Genomic DNA, 10009 nt, shown 5'->3' with positions numbered 1-10009 from the left:
GGTTTCTCAGAAAACTGGACATAGTACTACCGGAAGATCCAGCAATACCTCTTCTAGGTATATACCTAGAAGATGTTCCAACTGGTAATAAGGACATATTTATGTCCTTCTTAAAGTCCTCTATCATCATCATGGGAAGTGACTTTAGATCCAAGTCTTGCTTTTCAGGTGTGATGGTGTATCCAGGACTTGCTATGGTAGCAGAATTGGGTTGTGATGTCAAGTAACCTTGGTTTCTGTTGCATATATTCTTATGCTTGCCTCCTACCATCTGATTATTTCTCGTGCTCCCTGCCCTTGCTATATCTGACTGGAGCCTATCCTTCCTATAATCCTGGTTGAGTCAGAACTCCCCAGAATCCAACTACCTCTGTGATCCTATGATCCTGAGATTCTGGGTGTGTCAGAGTTCCTAGGAGTCAAGCTGCCTCTGAGACCCTGAGATCCTGGAGTGATCAAGTTCCTATGATCCTGTGATCCTGGGTGTGCTAGAGTGCTTGGGATTGGAGCCTCCTCTGGGGGCTGTGGAACTGGCTGCCAAGTTTGTGCCCAAGGTAAACCAGTATAGATTGAAGGAATCTGAGCCACTGTTCAGGTGGGCTTTCTCTGTTCCTGGATCCTGCTGGTTCCAGCTACTTCCGGTGATGTTAGAAGAGGTGTTGTGGTCTACTCACCCCTGATCCTAAGATCTTGCACATGCTAGAGAGCCTGGGAGTGGAGCTTCCTCTGGGGGCTATTGGGCTGGCAGCCAAGTTTGCGTGCAATGTAAACTGGCACACATGGGAAGGAACCCAAGATTCTGAGCAGAAAGTGTCTTAACAGCAGATAGTAGTTGTATGTAAATTTTATTGCTTTTGAAGTTGTAATGTTCAAAGAATATATTTTACTCGGTTCAAAAATTAAGCAAAGTTTAAAATTTAAGTAAAAATACACAAGAGGGAGACTTGGAATTTCATTGTTGTTGTTTGTTTAATTATTTGTTTTTTGTTATTTGGGGTTTTTTTTTTTTTGTGCCCTTCTCCCAGTCTTGAGCAGGCTAAAAGGACCTTAATTGTTTGCCACAGTCTGTCTTCTGCTGACCTAGCCCACCTAGGGTGAAGCCCACCTAGGTTGAGGTTTTCTGCAGGAGCAGACTGCCTGCTGAGCTTGCTTTACAACACTGTCCAGTTGAAACAAAGCAACATAATCCAGCTGAGACAAAGGACGGGCCTGTGGGGTTTCCTTATGTAAATGCAGAGCTGAAAATTAAACTTTGAGCCTTAATCAGAAAACCTTTGTCTTGGCTTCATCCTTCTCTCCTCTGCCCATCCTTTTTTCCTTTTTCATTTCCACCCCACCCCCTTCAGCACCCCACAGTTCTCTGTGGCTGCTGGACAGCTACTTTTCTTTTCTTTTTTTTTTTTTTTTTTTTTTTTTTTTTATCTTAAGGAACTTCCTTTTGAAAATGAAACTTCTAGGTGCTTTTAGGTAGAATCATAAGAGGGAGTGCTGGTAAGGTTAAGTCCAAAAGTCACTCATATTCTGGCCATACACAAGCATGTTTGTTTTTTTCTTAGCCTTAGAAATACACATTACCTCTGTGTAAACAATCTTAACTGACTTTGTCAGTCGTATTGAGGTTCTTGACTCCAACCACCAGGATATGGAAACCAATTCAGAGGTGAAAAGCCCTTTTGTCTTTCCCATGTCTCCTTAACTTTCTTTGCCTTTCTATCCCACCACACAGAGCAAGAGAGTTTTCTAAAAATGTTTATTATATTTTCTGCTGCTTAAAATTCCTAATAACTTTCTATTGACTCTAGAATGAATTCCAAACACCCTACTGTGCATTGCCAAGTTCCTATCTAACCCTTGACCTTTATTCAGAGTCCTTACCCTGTCACCCTGAGTGTTTATGACCTGGAATACTTCCAGCCATTTCTTCTTGTAGGTCCTACACAGATCCTTTTTTCTCCAAATTTGTAGACATTTTCCTTTCTATCAATTCTTACTCATTCTCCCACACATTAGGTCAATGGCTACTTCTTTAGAGAGTCCTTTCATGACCCTTCTAATGTGGGTCCCTCATGATTCTCTCTGAGTGCCTTTGATAGGCCTTCATTGGTAATGGGGCATTTTACAATTTTATATTTATTTGTGTAGTACTTATTTAATTTTTAATTCATTACACTGTAAAGATCATGGAGACAGCCATCATGCTTCTGTCCCCTGCCCCTCCAGGCTCAAATCAGCAGTTAGTTAGAAAATTGGTACATTGTGATTACTTAAAACATTACTATTCAAGAATGAATGAAGGTAAAGATTACATGAATCTACTGAAAAGACAGGTGTGATTTGAATATGCTTGTCCCGGGGAGTGGCACTATTAGGAGGTGTGGCCTTGTTGGAGGGAGTATGTCTCTGTGGAGGTGGTCTTTGAGGCAGGCCAGTCTTCTCCTGTTTGCCCTCAGAACAAGATGTAGAGCTCTCAGCTCTGCCTGCACCATGTCTGCCTGAATGCTGCAGTACTTTCCACCATGAGAATGGGCTGAACCTCTGAAAGTGTCAGCCAGCCCCAATTAAATGTTGTCCTTTATAAAAGTGGCCTTAGTTATGGTGCCATTTTACAGCAATGGAAGCCCTAATTCAGACACCAGGGGTTAGGGTTAAATTCCAAATCATGTAATGATTAAAAAATTGAGTTTCACTTACCTGGCAGAGGAGATACCATGATCACAAAGGTGGTTTTCCCAGGGCGAGGCTTATCCAGTGCACTCCGGATTGCTGACCCCATGACTTCCCCAAATGCAGGAAACTCAACTGCGTAATTTGTGGTAATGGGGGGACTGCGTTCACGCTTTCCCCTGGGGGGGGGGGATTGAGTTTCAGAATTTTCAGTTTTCTTCAATCGACTGACATTGGTATATCACCACTTCAGGGCAGTAGCCTCATGCTAGGTAGTAGGTGACCAACATATAATTACACTCTATAGTTTTTTGTTTGTTTGTTTGTTTGTGTTTGTGTGCTTTTATTTAGTTACAGTTTGGGTTTTTTGTTTTTTTTTTTCAGGTGGGATGTCTTCCTGGTTTTGGTGGGTTTTATTGTTGACCTGGTTTTTGTTTGTCTTTAAGAAAGAACTTGAAGTTTGGTAGGTAGGGATTACAAGAGGATCTGGAAGGACTTGGGGAGGAAGGGAAGAATATGATAAAAAATCTATTTCAATTTAAAAATTGTTTTAACTGATGGGAAATTTGAAAGAAAAGAATTCTTGATTCCAATATTAGTGATCCTGCAGCAGTCACAAGTAGGTTCAGTGTTTGTGGGGAATGGTATAAATGTTGTTGAACATGCAGGGAATCAAAGGGCAGTTCACCAGTTGAATATGGAAATGAAGTTTCAAGGTTTAGAGAGATTATGGTCACGTGGGCCTGATGGTAGAAAATACAGAACAGATTAATATCAACCAAACTGAAGTTACGACATAATTGGAGAGTTTGCTATGATTAATTAAAATTCCTTACACATAGGGGCATTTTAAAGTGCTATTCCAGGAAGTTAATGGTCATAGGATGAAAAGAAGACCAACCACATAGCCACAGAATTATGATTTATAGCCCAAAGAAAAAAGAAAAGGTAGGACCTACGGCTGGAAAGGTTAGGTGTAGCCGCCTGTGGCCACACGAGCTGGGTTCCTGAGTGGGAGGCCGGAGCTGTAAAGGAGGGAACTGAGAGAAGAAACCAGACCAAGACAAAGTGCTGATCAAGGCCCCAGAGTTTACTAAGAGCCAGTGCTTATAAAGGGGGAAAGTGATCCCCTGCCACACCAGGCTTCTTGATGCTTTGTTGCCAAGTTGTTAGCACTAGTCTGCCAGAGCTGTTAGCATTAGGTCGCCAATTCCACAAATTGTCAGCTATCTCAGGAATATCTCAGGAGGACAGGTTCAGTCTCTCAGCAGGAAGCAGAGTCTTGGAGAAGAGCAGTACAGGTGACAGAGCAATAGAACCATCTAGGTCAGAAGGCTCTACCCCAGGTGGTCTCATTCACAGTGGCAGCAAGGTCTGAATCAGCCTGCTCAAGGCTGGGGAGGCTACAGTTAGGAAAAGCTTGGTTGTAAGAAATTCTACAAGGTTCTTTTGCATGAAAAATAGGTGGAAGTAGGTAGAGAGTATGGGTGTCTTGTAGTAAATATTTAATCTTAGTCATAGATTTCTATCTTGTCCTACTAGATCATTCAGTTCCCAGATAAAAGACACACAGCTAGCCGGGCATGGTGGCACACGCCTTTAATCCCAGCACTCGGGAGGCAGAGGCAGGCGGATTTCTGAGTTCGAGGCCAGCCTGATCTACAAAGTGAGTTCCAGGACAGCCAGGGCTACACAGAGAAACCCTGTCTCAAAAAAAAAAAAAAAAAAAAAAAAAAGACACACAGCTTTTATATTTATAAAAAGCCTTAGACAGCACTAAATCTGGGCAGATATCGACCCTGTATGCTGTTACATCTACTTCCCTATTAATAACCCCGAGTTATAATTTGCCATATTCCATCTGGGCTGCTCTTAACTTCAACTGGCCAGCCCTCAAGGCAGGTTTTCATGATTCACTTACCCTGTAGTGTCTTTTCTCTCCACCTCCTCCTCTCCTCATGGTCTCTGCCTCATACCCCAAGCCTGGGAACCAAAACTCTGCCTATCTCTCTTTTGCCCAGCTATAGAATGTAGGCATCTTTATTCACCAATGTGAGGTAACTTGAGAATCTCATCATCCCTGGGGGGGGGGGGGGACAACCAGGGCCAATATTTAGCACTACAATGCATAGCATCAGACCAAACCTCAACAATCCCCCCTTTTGTACAAATAAAAAGGCTCTTTCTCTGTATACAATATAGAGTAGGAACAACTATGAAACAATCATGAAAATTATTAGGTATGAGTTATATCCAAAATGGCCAGTCTGTTTGTATTTGGCAATTTAGGAAAAAGTATTTTATTATTTATCCTATCTTGGTGAGTTCAGAGTTTTGTATCTAAATCTATTTCATTCTAACTTTTATTGCCATTCTAAAAATATCTTCATAGACCTAGAAATATTCTTAAATCTTAAATAACTTGAGCTTATAGTAAGACTATAACTAGTCTAGTTTTCAACCCCATCAGAAACCTGAGAAGGAAATAAATATGACCTGAGTATGCAGGAAGCACAGGGACACAGCTTCCAGAAATTATAGAAATGACAGAGACAGCTGATCACCTAAACAGTCCCCAGTGTTCTCTATAACACTGGAGCATCTATCTTCAGTCTTCGGGCCCAGGATATCTGACAGACCTTTTGTGAAGCAGGAAATATGAAGGAGTTGCTTACCCTGTCTAGGCAGAGCTTGGTTGGCTCTTCATTCATTTGTCCTTTCTGAACAGATTTGTCTGTTGTTGAAGCATGGGCATTTTCTTTGCCCAGTGGCTAACTTACTACAATTGAAGCAACTCCATATGGAGGTTATTACTGATGCTCATCACCTTCATTGAAGTGGAATGGGGTACTGTCAGGAACAGACCTGTCTCATAGTCAAAAGACCTTTTAAAAATGAAATAATTTTAAATGCCATATTCTGTGTATCTCTGAGGTTTTTGAAGACCAACTAAACATTGGTTATTCTTAGCTATTGACTATCTAAATAACCTTAAAAACATTTTATTATAATTAATTAAAGTAGTATCTAATATGATCATGAGTTTGATTATCTGACTATTAAGCTTATTTCTTAACCATCCTAGTAGTTTATAACTTGTATTTTTATCACCCCTAGTTGTTTGTAATAACAGTTTTTTAAAAGAATAGATTGATGTTTAGGAATTATGTAAGTACAATATCTCATATGAAAATTGAAGACATACACATTATGTGTATCAAAATTAACCTTAAATTTATATCAATATATAATAACCTATGCCAATGTAAAAAATATGACCTCAATTTTGCATCAAAATATAAAGATCTCTATCAATATAAGATTATCACTGTAAAATGTTTTTATTTAAGAATATATTTAATAATCTACCCCTATTTGTCTAATTTTTTATATTTCTATATGCCCCCTTTTTCTTCTCAACCTCCTTACCTTTATTTAAGAAAGAAAGAAGGATAGAGAAAAGTAAAAGAGATATAGAGATCTCTGAGCCTAAGCTCCCTATTTAATTTCCTCCCTAAGACCATAATTATTTGTAATCATCCCTTAAAATGACAATATATCTATAATTCATAAAATGATCAAAACTATCCACCACAACTTAAGTGATTGGGATGACAGTCTTCTTACAGTTTCTTCTTGCTAAATTGGGGAAAAGATTTCCAGTTTGGGGGCCCAAGAGAAAACTGGAAAAATGGTTAAGTCAAAAGAAAGCTAGCTGGCATCATTTGTTGTCCAGTCTCCATAAGCTGATTAGCTAAAGTCTTGAATGGAGAAAGTTCAGGGCTTAACTGAAGTCCTGATTAGAACAATCTGAAAGACTGGATGAAGCAAGGTCATCTGGGATTAGCAGCCCTTTCTGAAGCTGTTCTAGAAGCAAGTTTCTGGAACAACATCAGTTTGAGGCAATATTGATCAGGGAGCTAGAGCAGCAGGTTTCAGCATCCCAGCATCCTTGAGGGTGAATCCTGTCAGGGCTGCCCTTCTGGCCTTCCATTCTGCAATATACAAACCTTGCAAGCAATACATAGATTTATAAAGACATTTGTATGAAACATGCAGGGTGCACAGATCAATTAAGGGTGATTTTTCTGCTCGTTTTTTGAGCAGAAAACTATCTTTCCTTAAAAGTCAGTTTGACCACATAATCAAACTGCAATATAAATTTCCATTCATACCTTATGAAATGATGGCCCAATGAATCTTACTGGCTATGTATAGCTGAAGTTCTGGCTAGAGACATTTTTATGTCTCAGCTAGTTTCACGGCTGTTCCCATGAACAATCAATCAATCAGCAAATCATGTTACCTATCCTATTTGGTCTTCTTGATTTCTTTCTTCCTGTCTGCAGTCAAGATCTTCAGAGGGTCTTCCTCTATCAAATCTGATTTTTATCAGTTTGGATGGAATCCATAAGTTTTCTTTTCCTGTATGAACATATACAAAACCCATTCTCCAATGTAACACATTTCCCGCTCTTCATTTCGAGATTAATATATCTTTGAAATAAACAGGCTGACATAATTCATCAGTTTTTTCTATAATCCAATGTCTCTCAGTGGCCTTTGGTTTTTGTTCATTAGCTTTTAAGAAATTTAAAGTCAATAAAGCATTATGTAATGAGTCTTTGATACCCCTCTTTGTTTATTAAGCATCTCTTTTAAAGTACAGTTGGATCTTTCAATGACTGCTTGTCCTGTAGGATCACGTGGTATACCTATAATATGCTGTATATTATAATATGTAAAAAAATTATTTTACTAGAGACATATGTTGGAGCATTGAGCATTGTGAGTCTTGTCTAGGTATACCCATAATTGCCATAACTTCTAATAAATAAGTAATAACAGAATCAGCACTTTCAGAGCTCAAAGCAGTTGCCAATTGAAATCCTGAATATGTGTCTATAGTATGGTGTGCATGTTTCAGTTTACCAAACTCTGTAAAATGAAACACATTTATTTGCCAAATTTCATTTCTTTGAGTAACTTTAGAGTTACTTCCTGTAGGCAATGGAGTTTGGTTATATAAAGGACAACTAGGACATTTCCTTATCATTTCTTTGGCTTGTTGCCAAGTGATAGGGAACTCTTTCTTTAAACCTTTGCTAAGAACATGGTGTTTTTAATAAAACTCTGAGGCTTCCAGCACATTTCCTATCAACAGCTGATCAATTCCCTTATTACCTTATGCTAGAGAGCCTGGTAGGCCCAAATGGGATCTGAGATGTTTTATATATAATGGATGATTTTTTATTTCTGATCACTTGTTGCAGTTGAATAAATAGCAAAATCAATTTGGAACCATCGTGAATTAGTAGTTCAGCAGTTTCTATATGCAAAACAACTCTTTCTGCCTACTGACAGTAAGTTTCTTTAGTAAGAGATTCTTGAAAATCTAATAACGCCATAAGTACTACATATAATTCTGATTTCTGAACTAAATTATGAGAACTTTCAAACACCTTACTTATATCTTTTGATTTATACCCAGCCTTTCCTAATTTGCATCAGTGTAAAATGTAGGGGCTCCAGAAATTGGAGTTCTTTTGATTATAAGAGGGAGAATCAAATTAGTTATTTATAAACTGACATTGCTTGCTTTTCGGGTATTTGCTGTTAATTTCTCTCATAAAAATCACTGCAAGCTCTTTGCCAGTGATCATCTTGAGCCTATAATGAGGTGGTTGTCAGACAGAGAAGCAAGCTGTGAAGAGGTGAAGATGAAAAGTTAGTTCAGATTGATTTGTCAACCTGGGTCAAGACTCCTAGAGACTCCCAATGCCAGGCAGCTTGGTGTAGGCATATTTAAATATGATAGAATTTTGTAAAGGGTTTTGTGGTGGTCTGAATATGCTTGGTCCTGGGAGTGTCACTATTTGGAGGTGTGGTCTTGTTGGAGGAAGTGTGTTACTGTGAGATGAGCTTTGAAGCCCAATACAGAAGAGTCATTCTTCTCCTAGTGGCCTTCAGATGAATAGGTAGAACTCAGCTCCTCCTGTACCATGCCTGCCTGGACACTGCCCTGCTCCCACCTTAATAATAAAGGACTGATCCTCTGAACCTGAAAGTCAGCCCCAGTTAAATGTTGTCCTTATAAGGGTTGCCTTGGTCATGGTGTCTGTTCACAGCAGTAAAACCCAAACTAAGACCGTTTCTGGGCAATAATCATTCCAAATCCAGGTGCATAATACAGCTTAACATGTGACTGCTTACAAACTCCTTTACAAAGTCCATGTGACCATGACGATGAGTTCTATAGCTAAAATGTCTAGATTCTAAGGTGTCCTCTGAGTGAGATGCCATTGAGGAGAGCAGGCCATAACATCCATGTGACCTCTCCCCTGAGGCTGGGTTCTATTAACTGGGTGCTAAAGAGCAAAGAGTACGTACGACACAATCATTCTGGAGAATTATGGTGAGGTCTGACTCTGCAGATAGCAAAAAGGTCACTAGGTCATCAACAATCTCTGCTTTCAGCTTTCCAGTCAGAGTGCTCATATTTTGTTTCTTCTCCACCCCAGTGAGTTTGCCATTCCTAGTTTTCTTAGTACTTCTCTGGAATACAAGGACCTTGTGCCCTTAACAAGAGTATACTGTAAAAGAGAAAAATCAAAAGAGCCTGGGCTTTTATCTCTGTGTATGATATAAGGTCTGTTAGAGGAAATGAAGGCTGCTTTTTGACAAAGCTAGTGTGAGTTTAGACAATCCAGCAAACTGAGGTGGTTATCCCCTTGTGTTATTTTTAAAGAGAAGTCAATTTTGGTTCATTGGACTTATTATTGGAGTGTTTTTTAGCACAAGCCTGTGCCATGACAATCCTAACAAGGCAGACCGAGCCACTGACCCTGAATAGCCAATAAAATTGTGACAGCAAAGCAGAAAGTGTGACCACCCTGTGATAAGAAACAAGCATAGAGGTCCAACAACCGTCAAGTCCATCCACAAGGTGTTAACTCAAGGTTTAAACAACAGGAAAGTTCTAGGCAAACCAAGCAATCCTGGGATAGGTATCTCCTGTCCATCATCAAACAGGTCTGACATGTGGTCCCCACTGTGTGAAACCTCTTCTCAGGAGATGGTTCCTCCTCTGTGTGTCACCAAGCTCTCTTCTATTCCCTCATCCTTATCCACAGAAAAGATGGGAATAATACAATATAAAGAGAATCTAAACATGATGGAGTCTTTAAGAGAAGGAAAGACTTCCCCTTAAAGACTGGATGGGAACCCCTAAGGGTGTAAAGGAGGGGAAGAGAAAATGTGGGGTTAATAAGAGAGGCAGAGAGGGAAGGAGAGAGAGAGAGAGAGAGAGAGAGAGAGAGAGAGAGAGAGAGAGAGAGAGAGAGAG

The 10009-nt window shown here is 39.7% G+C and overlaps 1 non-coding gene across 1 annotated transcript; it reads left to right on the top strand.

Annotated features, from left to right (window-relative positions):
* The first annotated feature begins 2683 nt into the window (after positions 1-2683).
* On the top strand, positions 2684-2846 carry LOC115064123. The gene has a single exon (XR_003843981.1). It is a non-coding gene; the product is annotated as a U1 spliceosomal RNA (small nuclear RNA).
* The last annotated feature ends 7163 nt before the right edge of the window (positions 2847-10009 follow it).

Source organism: Mus pahari, chromosome 5, assembly GCF_900095145.1.
Source record: "Mus pahari chromosome 5, PAHARI_EIJ_v1.1, whole genome shotgun sequence".
Classification (NCBI taxonomy): domain Eukaryota; kingdom Metazoa; phylum Chordata; class Mammalia; order Rodentia; family Muridae; genus Mus; species Mus pahari.
Note: the sequence above shows the minus strand (reverse complement) of the source record. Positions and strands in the feature narration are given on the sequence as shown.